The following is a 14506-nucleotide window of genomic DNA, read 5'->3' on the forward strand; positions in this document are numbered from 1 at the left end:
TAAACGAGCCTACGAGGCCCAAAACATACATTAGGAGTGGTTTGGGACTAAACTGGGAACTTCCAAAACTTTTACAACACTTAGAAAATTTTCATGCTTTGGAGGGTCACACGCCAGTGTGGGTAGGCCATGTGGTCCTACACGCTCGTGTGGCATGGGTCACGCCCGTGTCCTTAACCCGTATAACTCTCTGATTATGACGTCATCAACCAAAATAAGGTCACACGGCCAAGTCACACGCCCGTGTGCTCAATCCGTGTGACGAATTAAATTCTAAAATCAGGTGCAGACTTCACAGGGCCTGAGCACACACCCATGTCCTAAGGCCGTGCCCTTCACACGACAGAGAAACACACCCGTGTCTCTGCCCATGTGTTTACTACTGGGCATTCTATTTTACATTAATTAGGATGCAGGGGACACACGGCCGGATCACACGCCCATAGGGCAAACTGTGTATCACACACGGCCTAGATACACGCCCGTGTGTCTACCCGTGTGGACTGCTTTGAGGCTATTTTTCAAGCCATTTGACACCCTTTAAATGCTCATTCACTTATTCAAATTTGATGGCATGCAACATAGTATAATTAGACACTCAAATACTCAAAAACATGATTAACCCATGCCTTTGTAATGTCAACATATCTCCTATCCAAACCATCATGCTTTCATATGGCATTCCACATCAATTTCATATTCATTCATCTTGTTAAACCTAATCCAATTTACTCAACTATACCATAGTTTTGGTCATATTTATTAGCCATGCTTCATTTATTTAGCACAAGTGCCATTCATCACACATCTCATCCACAAGCAATTATGTCAAGCATAATACATTGCATGCATGCATAACTGGTTAGGGTTACAGCCCAAATAATCAATATGAACCGTATCACATGGCCATATACAAAATTATTCAAATATTACCATAAGTCAACACATTTGGCTACACCAATATGACATATAACAAAATACCAAGTCCTTATACATGCCATACTCAAAATGTTGAGACTAACTATACCCAATGTCCAGGTGATAGTGTAATCGAGCCTCCAACGTCTTTCAATCCTCGAGCTAGCTTGGCGATACTATAAGAAAATGAAAGAGAGAGGGGAGTAAGCATAAAGCTTAGTAAGTTCACATGCAAATAGATAACAACATAATCATATATATACAAATACCATTAACTTAGCATAATTTACTTATGTGTTATCGTAAATTCATAGGCATAACTTAAATTTGAAGACATAACTTACACATTTTCATTCTTACCAAAAGTTCATCACATACCGAGCTCATTCATATGAGTTTTTCGTACATACCTGTACCAACTCATAACACATTGTCATATTTCCTCATCATTGATTTACTTGTCGAATAACTCACATGTTTACCCATTGAACACTCGGAATACTATCGGATACACAGAAGACTTGCACATAGTGCTTCAAACATAGTCACATGCTACCTCACATCACAATCGTACATTGCTCGCTCTCGAGCTAATCATGGGCCTGCTCACATAAGCTAACAGTCAGGATGTAACTACTCGGGTTGCTCACACAAGCTGACTGGTACCGCAACACATGCCGGGCTACCCAGCCACCGGTAGAACGTACAAGACTAGCACCCGGATTCTCACAATCAAATATACATATAATTTTATGAGCTCATAATTACATATTTCCTAGTGACATGTCACTTGTATCTTAACTATTCCTAAGGTTCAAATGGGATTTTCTCGACGTGTCATCTTTGTCGAAATGGTTCACAATGTCATTCTTATTGACCATAGTATCATTCATACACTCATTGTAACAATTAAACGTAGAAACTCATACATTAATAAAGCATTAAAACATGATACAATATTACATTATTTACACATGAACTTACCTCGGTACAAAATATGGACAATTAATTCGATTTAATCTAAAATCTTATTCTTTCCCCGGTCTAGGTCTGTACTCCATTTTTCTTGATCTATAATAGCAAATTCAGTTCATTTAATCATCATATTATTCAATCAGTCCAAAAACTATATTTAGGTAAAATTATGATTTTGCCCTAAATTTTTTACATATTTACAAATTAGTCCTTAGGCTCGTAAAATGTAATGTGTTCATTTTCTTTGTGACCCAAGCCTAGCCGAACCTATGACATACTCATAACAGCCCACATTTCTCATTAAATCATACATCTTACCACCCATTTTAGACCTTTTACAAAAGATCCTTTTTAAGTGTTTTCATGAAAAACCACTTAGTAAAAGATGTTTATCATGCATTAAACTTTCATATTCCTCTATTAAACACCAAAATACATGCATGTCACACATGGGTAAGTTTTTGAACATGAACCCTAGCTCAAAATAATGGTAGAAATAGCTAGATCATGCTTCAAAGATCATATAAATGTAAAGAACATTAAAAACGGGGATAGGATTGACTTACTTTCAAGCTTGAAAATATGAACAAAACCCTAGCTATGGCTCGAAATTTTCTGCACACTAGGAGGAAGATGGACAAGATTTTTGACTTATTTTTCACTTTTATTCTTTTATTAACCAAATGACCAAAATGCCCTTAAGGCCTTTTTTTCAAAATTTTCCTATTCGTGCCCATTTTTGTCCATAAAAATAGAGATTGGGCAAATTGCTATTTAAGGACCTCTAATTAATAATCCAAAGCTATTTCATACTAAAAGCTTCTAGAAACACATACTTTGCAACTTCTTCAATTTAGTCTCTAAAGTTAAATTAGACACTTTATCAATAGAATTTCTTCATGAAACCTTCACACAAGCATGCAATCATATCATAGACCTCATGTGAACCATAAAATAATTATTTTTACTTCAAATTTGTGGTCTCAAAACCACTATTTTGACTAGGCCCTAATTCAAAATGTTACAATTCTCCCCCTTAAGGATTTTCGTCCCCGAAAATCTTACCAGTGAAAAGGTTTGGGTATTGGGTTCTTATGTTTTCCTCCGTTTCCCATGTAGCCTCTTCAACCCCATGTCTTTTCCATAAAACTTTCACAAAAGCAACACTTTTGTTTCTCAATTGCTTGACTTCCTGGGCCAAAATCTCTTCGCCATAAGTCATATTCGGTTGGATCTCGACCTCTGTCGGTGAAACCACGTACAAAGGATCAGATCGGTATCGGTGCAACATAGACACATGGAATACATCATGAATATTTTCCAATTTGGATGGTAAGGCTAACCGATAAGCAACCGACCCTACTCTCTCGGTGATCTCATACGGTCCAATAAAGCATGGACTTAGTTTGCCTTCCCTACAAAATCTCTAAACCTTTTTCCATGGAGAACTTTCAAAAATACCTTATCATCGACCTGAAACTCAATCTCTTTCCGTTTCAAACCCGCGTACGATTTCTGTCTATCCGAAGCGGCTTTCAAACATCACGTATTACCTTTACTTTTTCTTCGGTTTCTTTGGCTAAATTAACTCCGTGAATCTAATTCTCTCTGAGTTCGGTCTAATACAAAGGCGTTTGACACTTACGTCCATACAATGCCTCATAGGGTGCCATTTTCAAACTCGACTGAAAACTGTTATTGTAGGCAAATTTTACCAACAGTAAACACTTTTCCCAATTACCTTGGAACTCAATGACACAACACCGCAACATATCTTCAACAATTTGAATTACTCACTCAAACTGACTTTTGGTTTGCGGATGGAAAGCGATACTAAAATTCAATTTTGTACCTAAAGCCTCGTGCAACTTCTTCCAAAATCGCAAGGTGAACCTCGGATCTCTATCCAATATAATCGATAAAGGCACTCCATGTAACCTCACTATTTCAGAAATATACAACTCGGCTAGCTTGTCAAGTGATAGTCGATACGTACCAATATGAAATGAGTCGACTTTGTTAATCGATCAACAACAACCCATACAACATCTTTCTTTCTCGGTATCAAAGGCAAACTCGTTACGAAATCCATAATAATACGGTCCTATTTTTACTCGGGAACCATCACAGCCTGAAGAAAGCCTGAAGGTACTTGGTGTTCAGCTTTCACTTGTTGACAAATCAAGTATCTCGAAACGAACTTAGAAATATCTCTTTTCATACTCGGCCACCAATACAATTTTTTTAAGTTATTGTACATTTTTTTGCTACCTGGATGCATAGACAAACGACCACTATGGGCCTCAAGAAAAATCTTTTGAATCAACTCAGTATTCCTAGGAATACAAATCCTATCTTAGAACATTAAATAACCATTGGAACTAATCCGAAATTCTGATTCCGTACCTGATTCACATTGAAACCTTTTGGCTTGCAAATCACCATCATTTTGCTGGGCTTCATAAATCTCTTGAAGAAACATTGGTCTAGCTCTTAACTCGGCTAGAATCGAACCATCATCTGCTAAGGCCAACTGAGTGTTCATAGCCCTTAATTCAAACAAGGAATTCTTACTTAAAGCATCGACGACCACGTTTGCCTTTCTCAGGTGATAATCAATCACCAACTCGTAATCTTTTATCAACTCCAACCACCTCCGTTGTCGTAAATTCAAATCCTTTTGAGTCATCAAGTACTTTAAACTTTTGTGATTTGTGAATACTCGACTCTTCTTGCCATACAAGTGATGTCTCCAAATCTTTAATGCAAACACAATGGCAGCCAGCTCCAAATCATGTGTCAGATAATTTTTCTCACGTGGTTTCAATTGCCTCAAGGCATAGGCTATCACTTTGCCTTCTTGCATAAGCATACAACCCAATTCATTTAAGAATGCATCACTATAAAATACAAATTTTTTTCTCGACTCGGGTTGCACCAATACTGGAGCCTAAGTCAACAATGCTTTAAATTTCTCAAAACTCTGTTGGCACTTTTCTGACCACTCGAACTTGATATCTTTTTGCAACAATTTTTTCATTGGAGAGGCAATCATAGAAAATCCTTTAACGAACCTTCGGCAATATCCAGCTAAGCCCAAAAAGCTTCTAACCTTGGATACATTTCTCGACGGTTTCCAATCAACAATGGCTGAAATCTTACTCGGATCAATTTGGATCCCTTCCCCCGACACAATATGCCCCAAAAATCTGACTTCTTTAGGCCAGAACTCACTTTTGCTAAACTTAGCATACAACTGCTTATCTCTCAAGGTTTACAAGATAGTCCTCAGATGATCGGCATGTTTAGACTCGTCACGAGAATAAATCAGGATGTCGTCGATAAACACCACAACAAATTTATCCAAATAGGGTCGAAAAATTCGGTTCATTAAATCCATGAAAATCGCAGGAGCATTTGTCAAACCAAAAGGCATCACTAGAAATTCATAGTGACCATATCTTGTCTAAAATGCAGTTTTCAGTACATCCGAGTCCTTAACCCTCAACTGATAATAACCGGACCTCAAGTCTATCTTGGAAAATACTGTGGCTCCCTTCAATTGGTCAAATAAATCATTTATCCTCAGCAATTGGTACTTATACTTTATCGTCACCTTGTTGAGTTGTCGGTTATTAATATATAGCCTCATCAAACCATATCTCCTTTTCACAAATAAAACTGGTGCACTCTACAGTGAATAACTAGGTTCGTGAAACCTTTATCCGTCAACTTTTTCAACTGAGCTTTTAACTCCTTTAACTCCATCGGATCCATCCTATACGAAGTAATCGAAATAGGTGCAGTGCCCGGAACAAATTCGATGCGAAACTCAACTTCCCTAATTGGAGGCAATCCGGGCAATTCTTCTGGGAACACATCTGGATATTCGTATACTACCGGCTCTAACTCAATTTTGAACTCAGACTCCTTCGTATTCAACAAAAAAGCAAGATAAGCTATATAGCCCTTTCTCAGACATCTTTGAGCAGTCATAGAAGAAATCACTACAGGCAAGCTATCCTATTCATCTGATTTAACTCGAAGAATATCACCACTTTCACATTTCAATTTAATGATTTTCCTTCTACAGTTTACTACTATATCATGCATGATCAACCAATCTATACCAAGTATTATATCAAATTCATCAAACTGAAAAAGCATGAGATTAGCCGGAAAACAATGACCTCTAATCATTAAAGGACAGTTCTTCCATACTTTGTCAACTATCACATGCTTGTCTAAAGGGTTTGACACTTTTATCACAAATTCTGTAGACTCAACGGGCATCTTCATGCTAGACACCAATTTCACACATATATACGAATGGGTAGATCCCGGATCAATCAAACCAACAACAGAAGTATCGTAAAGAGAAAAAGTACCCGTAATCGCATCAGGGCATGAAGTCTCTTCGCGAGCGCGAATGGCGTAAGTCCTTGTAGGTGCTCTACCCTTGGGTCTCACAGTTGGTTCTCTAGGTGCACTCTTACTACTCGCTTCTATGGTTTCCCTCTAGAAGTAGCATTGCCTGATCTTACACTCTGAAATTTTTCCTTTTCAACCGTCTCAGGACAATTCTTGGTAAAATGATCGTGTGAACCACACTTGAAACATGCATGGCTATTCATCCAGCATTCACCGGGGTGACGCCTGCCACAATGTTGACACTCAGGTCTATTAGGTCAAACGTTACCCACACTCGCTATCGAAGTAGTCTGAGCCTTATAACCCAAATACTATTTCCCATGGTCCCTGATTGAAAACCCAGCTGAAACACTCGATCGAGTATTAAACTCTCTCGGTTTCTTAGTTGAGGACTGAAATGATTTACCCATCTGTCTCTTCTTCGAATCTCGAGACTCAAACTCAACTTTTCTCTTCTCTTTAGCCAATTCCTTGGCTTCACAAGCTCTCTCTACGAGCACAACAAATTTTCTCAGTTTAAGGACACCCACTAACAATCGGATGTCTTCATTAATCCATCTTCAAATCTTTTGAACATGATGGCCTCAGTCGATACACATTCATATTCTGTTACCGTCATTCGACCATGTTTTAACTCGAGGAATTCCTTCCTTTTTTGATCAATAAATCTCTGACTAATGTACTTCTTACTGAATTCTTCTTGGAAGAATTCCCAATTAACTCTCTCCCTTGGTACCATCGACATAAGGGTGTTCCACTACTGGTAAGTTGAGTCTCTTAGAAGGGACACAACACACTTCATGCATTCCTCAGGTGTGCATGATAACTCATTAAACACCCTAATGGTATTCTCAAGCCAGGACTCTACCTTCTCAGGGTCATCATCTTTACTAGCTCAGAACTCTTCGGCTCTTTATTTCTGAATCTTATCAACTGGAGCTCTATTCAGTCTCACGAAGTCCATACCTTGGGGTGCTACGGGGTTAGGTTGAGGAATAGGTGGGGGTGAAAGGGGTTGAACATTCGGGTTCATTCGAACAAACTCTGTATACCAAGCATCCATCATATGGAGAAAGGCTTCCCTGCCTCCTTCTCCTCGACTAACTGTAGGGGGTCTACTATCAGACAGCGCTGCCCCTTCAGCGAGTGCAAGTGCGTTACTTTGAACATCATCTGCCACTACTTTGTTAGGATCCATTTACTAAATGAAAACACATTTCAAAATCACCAGGAGTCGTCACACTATCATAATATATTTATGGCGTGTATATCTAGACTCGTACACATGCTATGTTAGTCCAAGAATTGACTAAACCGTAGCTCTGATATGACTAAATGTAACACCACTTACCCGTGTTCAAAGTCGGAATAGGGTACGAGGCATTACCAGACTCATAACAGAGCAATCATGCAGAACTGAGACATAATTTTCACTCAAATTTAAAACTTTTCAACAACATTCGTATCGTCCCTTAAACGAGCCTACAAGGCCCAAAACATACATTGGGAGTGGTTCGGGACTAAACCGAAAACTTCTAAAACTTTTACAACACTTAGAAAATTTTCATGCTTTGGAAGGTCACATGCCCGTGTGAGTAGGCCGTGTGGTCACACATGCCCATATGACATGGGACACACCTTTGTCCTCAACCCGTGTAACTCTTTGACTATGACGTCATCAACCAAAATAAGGTCACATGGCCAAGTCACACGCTCGTGTGCTCAGTCCATGTGGCGAACTAAATTCTAAAATTAGGTACAGACTTTACACGGCCTGGGCACACGCCCAAGTCCTAAGGCCGTGTCCTTTACATGACAGAGAAACAAGGCCGTATCTCTGCCCGTGTGTTTCCTACTGGGCATTCTATTTTGCATTAATTAGGGTGCAGGGGACACATTGCCTGATCACAAGCCCATGGGGCAAACCGTGTGTCACACATGGGTAGACACACGCCCGTGTGTCTACCCGTGTAGACTACTTTGAGGCTATTTTCCAAGCCATTGGACACCCTTAAACGCTTATTCACTTATTCAACTTTGATTGCATGCAACATAGTATAATTAGACACTTAAATACTCATAAACATGATTAACCCATGGCTTTGTAATGTCAACATATCTCCTATCCAAACCATTATGATTTCATATGGAATTTCACACCAATTTCATATTCATTCATCTTGTTAAACCTACTTCCAATTTACTCAATTATACCATAGTTTTGGTCATATTTATTAGCCATGCTTTATTTATTTAGCACAAGTGCCATTCATCACACATCTCATCCACAAGCAATCACGTCAAGTATAATATATTGCATGCATGCATAACTGATTAGGGTTACAGCCCAAATAATCAATATGAACCATATCACATGGCTATATACAAAATTAATCAAATATTACCATAAGTCAACACATTTGGCTACACCAATATGACATATAACAAAAGACCAAGTCCCTATACATGCCATACTCAAAATGTTGAGACTAACTATACCCAATGTCCAGTTGATAGTGTAATTAAGCCTCTAATGTCTTTCGATCCCAGAGCTAGCTTTGCGATACTATAAGAAAATGAAAGAGAGAGGATAGTAAGCATAAAGCTTAGTAAGTTCACATGCAAATAAATAGCAACATAATCATATATATAAATACCATTGACTTATCATAATTTACTTATGTGTTATCGCATATTCATAGGCATAGCTTAAATTTGAAGACATAACTTACACATTCACATATAGCTTAAATTTGAAGACATAACTTACACATTTTCATTCTTACCAAAAGTTCATCATATACCGAACTCATTCATATAAGTTTTTCGTACATACCTGTACCAACTCGTAACACATTGTCATATTTTCTCATTCTTTATTTACTTGTCGAATAACTCACATGTTTACTTGTTAAACACGGAATACTATTGGATACACGGAAGACTTGCACATAGTGCTTCAAACATAGCCACATGCTACCTTACATCACAATCATACACTGCTTGCTCTCGAGCTAATCACGGGCCTGGTCACACAAGCTAACAGTTAGGACATAACTACTCGGGCTGCTCACACAAGCTGATAGGTACCGCAACACATGCCGGGCTACCCAGACACCGGTAGAATGTACAAGACTAGCACCCAGATTCTCATAATCACATATACATATAATTTCACGGGCTCATAATCACATAGTTCCTGGTGACATGTCACTTGTAGCCTAACTATTTCTAAGGTTCAAATAGGATTTTCTCGACGTGTCATCTATGTCGAACTGGTTCACAATATCATTCTCATTGACCATAGTATCATTCATACACTCATTGTAACAATTAAACGTAGAAACTCATACATTAATAAAGCATTAAAACATGATACAATATTGCATTATTTACACATGAACTTACCTCGGTACAAAATATGGACAATTAATTCGATTTAGTCCAAAATATTGTTTTTTCCCTGATCTAGGTCTGGACTCTGTTTTTCTTGATCTATAATAGCAAATTTAGCTCATTTAATCATCACATTATTCAAATCAGGGCAAAATTATGATTTTTCCCTTAAACTTTCACATATTTACAAATTAGTCCCTCGGCTCGTAAAATGAAATGTGTTCATTTTTTTTATTACCCAGCCTAGCCGAACCTATGACATACTCATAACAACCCACATTTCTCATTAAATCATACATCTTTCCACCCATTTTAGACCTTTTACAAAAAGGTTCTTTTTAGGGGTTTTCATGAAAAACCACTTAGTAAAAGATGTTTATCATGTATCAAACTTCCATATTCCTCCATTAAACACCGAAATACATGCATGTCACACAGGGGTAAATTTTTGAACATGAACCCTAGCTCAAAATAATGGTAGAAATAGCTAGATCATGCTTCAAAGATCTCAAAAACATAAAGAACATTAAAAACGGGGCTAGGATTAACTTACATTCAAGCTTGAAAAGATGAACAAAACCCTAGCTATGGCTCCTTGAAATTTTCAGCACACTAGGAGGAAGATAGAAAAGATTTTTAACTTATTTTTCCCTTATTATTCTGTTATTAACCAAATGACCAAAATGCCTTTAAGGCATTTCTTTCAAAATTTTCCTATTCGTGCCCATTTTTGTCCAAAAAAATAGAGATTGGGCAAATTGCTATTTAAGAACCTCTAATTAATAATCCAAAGCTATTTCATATTAAAAGCTTCTAGAAACACATACTTTGCAATTGATTCAATTTAGTCCTAAAGTTAAATTAGACACTTTATCAATAGAATTTCTTCATGAAACCTTCACACAAGCATACAATCATATCATAGACCTCATGAGAATCATAAAATAATTATTTATATTTTGGATTTGTGGTCTCAAAACCACTATTCTGACTAGGCCCTGATTCGGGATGTTACGCTCATGGACTTCCACGACATACTTGAGCACTTCAAAGTCACCTCTTAGCTTGTGCCATACATAATAAGGTGAAAAACCTTGCTGCAAAATAGAAATAGGTTTGAGCTTAAAATGTCCCCTTAACGCAACCTTTTGGTCGAGATCATTTTACCAGCAGACTATCCATTCACCATAACATTATAAGAAGTAGATGATACACAATGCAGAACCAAGAAAACCTATGTAGAATCAAATTACAATTTAGGCATCACTGCCTCTACAAAGTGCCTTTCCATCCTATCATATGCTTTACTCAAATCCAACTTTAGTACGAACGATCCTTTTCTCCCCATTCTCTTCTTTTTAAAAGCAGGGAATATCTCATATGCTACAAGAACATTATCAGAGATTAGCTTGTTTGGAACAAATACAATATACACAATGTTAATACAATAATGTGAAATTGATTAAAATTGATGAAATAAAACCTTGGAAATAATTTTATAAATTTTCATACATAAGCTGATTAGCCTCAGCTTTTTCCATAGTTGTCAGATTCATCACCTTTAAGATTAAAAGAAAGGTAGTTCAATTGATGTCCTTAATCGATCTTCACCTATTAAACACATCTGAACAATAAGTCTCAACCTCTCTTCCTATTATGTGTCGGTATTTTTGAAAAAAGAGCATGAGCATCTCACCATTCCTAAAGCCTTAGTTGGAGGAATCTTTTTAACTACCTTTACTATTTCTCTCAACTCAAAAGTTGTTGTGAGTGCATTATTCATCTCATCCATAGACAACGTTGAACTCCCGACAGTGAACATGACAAGTCTTCTTGCCTCTGTAAAGTAAAAAGCATAGAAAAATAGTTATAAGCAATCCACAACATTCCATCCATATCTTCCATCACTCCACCATGGCCACACGCCAAATAATGCAACTTGTTAGTCCGCCTCTGTTGAAATGCAAATAGGTGAAAGAAAACTATATTTTTGTTCCCTATTTAATTCAATTAGCCCTCACATGTTACTCCCAAAACATTTTCTTTCTATATACTTCTAATCATAAACCCAATTATACATTAATAATTTTAGCATGCACATTATCATTAATTGGCAAGTCATTCAATTCATTTAGATGTCGCTATAGAAAATTAGTCTTTGCTTGACAAACTATTGTCACTGCCGATTCCACATCTAGAACCCCCTACCCAAATGCTTTATGTGCTCTGGTAAGTTCCCTTGTTGCTCCTAATATTTGAATCACCACATCGTGGTAATTATCTAAAGTCCAAGACACCTCAAAGCGGAAAGGTTATACATCTAGAGCATTCTAGCCTGAAAAGCTTATTCTCCAATTTAAATTAGAAGTTGGCATCGGTCCAAAAACAAAAGAGGTAAATGTTTGAAACTAAAATCTAGAAATTGATTCCACCAACTAAGATTTGCTACTGCTCTATCTAGTTTACAAGAGCACAGTCATCTAAACTTGTAACAACTCGACTTTTAGTGGTATTGAAAACGAAGATTTCGAAACCCCATTTTCATAAACCAAGTTTGTAAATATTAATATATTTATGAGACTAATATATAAATATATTAAAGTTTGGTGTAGTATTTTTGCTGAATTGATAGTTAATTAAGGTACAATGACTAAATTGTAAAAGTTTATCTTTATATATTTTAAATGACCAAAGGACCAATTGAGTAATTAGACCATTTTTAAATGGTCAAACGATGGTGGATGGTATTAAGAATATACTAATCTCGTTAACTATAGTTAAGTTTTAATTAAATAAATATTGATTAATTAAGTTAATATAATTATAAAAGTTAAGTAAATGGATGTTATCATTCTTATTTCCTTCTTCTTCATCGAATGAACACAAAACCTAAATGGGAGAAAACCATTTTAGAATATCAAGCTTCGGTCTCAATTGGTAAGCCATTTTAAGTCATTTTCTTGTAATTTTTATGTTTTGAGGTCATGAGAGCTTGATTTAGCTAGCTCATGTACCAATTTACGAAACTGTTAAAGTTTTTAAAAGTTTCCATTGTTGATTTTTTGAAGAAAGTGGTGTTAACTTTTTATATTTGAAGCTTAAATTTCAAAATGGACTAGATTGTACTGTTTAATTGTTAGTTTTTGAATATAAGGACTAAAGTGTAAAAATTAGATATTTGATGTAAATTTTTTGTAATTATAGATAATAAAGGTTCTTAAAAGGATGTAATTGAGATAGATTTTGAAACCAAAGCTCAAAATTGAAAGTTATGGTTATTTTGGTTTTAGGGACTAAATTTAATAAATGTAAAACTTTAGGGGCATTTGAAAAATAAAAATGAACTGGTTCATGCATATAATATGGGAAAAGATAAAATTGTTGAATAGCCTTAGAAGTTCCATTTCCTGTTTTTTTAGGTAAGTTCATATGGTATAGTTGTGATTAAGTTGTTGTGTATTTGACTTGTGATCATATATGTGTTTGGTTGTGAAATAGTATAAATGTGAGTTCTAGACTAAATTTTCAAGGAATGTAAACATGTGTTAAAAATACCCGAGTGAACTTAGTAAAGGTGAGGATGTAATGACATGTCAATAGGGTATTGTGCACACTCATATGAATTGATTATAGATGATTATCGAGATCCAAAATTTGTTGCAGACTCGAAGATACATGTGACACAGGTTTAGCATGGACTAGTGACCTAATGTCATTTTAAAGGTTTAGCTCAGACGAGTAGTCTTACATGAATATTTTCAACTTGAATAAGCAATTAAATATGCCATAAAGGTTTAGTTTAGACTGGTAAATTAACACGAATATATTTAGCTTGAATGAGCAACTGATGTGGTTAAATACCTCTGTATCCGATGTAACACCCCACGCCCAACTTGATCGTTGGATACAGGTATGGAGCATTATAGGTTAACCCGATTAGAAAACACACCTTCTACTAAGAAAAAACCATTATCCATTCTGGTAGATACAAATAATAAAGATGGATATTTGACAAGTTGAAGCAACATGCAGACGATTCGAATCCCAAATGGACAACTTTTACGATCAAATGAGCCAATTAATGACGAGGTTCCAAAAATAAAATGGCCAGAGCCTTCCTAGTAACATAGAGAATAATCCTCAGAGAGATGGGCAGGAATACGTAAAGGTAATTACAGTACAGGTGGGAAAGGAATTGAATACGTTAACCAAACTCGACTATGAAGAAGAGAAAGTCACAAAAAAAGTCAGCAAGCCCATAAAGAAGGAGAAAGAAACTGAGCACCAAGAACCAATCGAGAAGAATGTTGAACCGATGCCCAATACAATAATTTCAACTAAAAAATAAAAAAGGTACAGATGTAGGTACTCAGAAGGCACAAGAACGAGAAAAATGGTGAGATCTAAAAGAAAACAAAAGCAATTGGAAGAGTCAAGACGGTCATGAACGAGAATTGAAGTTGATGGTAAATTTAAAGACTTGTTAGACACGTCCGGTAGCATGACATAAAATTAACCATAGAACTTTAATAAAGTTATAAAATTCTATAAATTAGTCTCAATTTCTAGCTTGTAGTAAAAATTTAAGATAATTAGGATGTAATCACATGTTTAAGATCAGTAGAACTTAGGTTTTCAGACATAATGGGACGAAAGAAAGCTAAATAAGATCGAAAATGGATGATTAGAGGACATCGACATACCCCAAAGGGCTGGAAACAATGTTGTGTTGCACCATGCATAGGCTATAGCACGATACAAGCATTTTGAAGCAAGGGTGCTTGAT

The sequence above is a fragment of the Gossypium arboreum genome, chromosome 7, assembly GCF_025698485.1.
Source record: "Gossypium arboreum isolate Shixiya-1 chromosome 7, ASM2569848v2, whole genome shotgun sequence".
Classification (NCBI taxonomy): Eukaryota; Viridiplantae; Streptophyta; class Magnoliopsida; order Malvales; family Malvaceae; genus Gossypium; species Gossypium arboreum.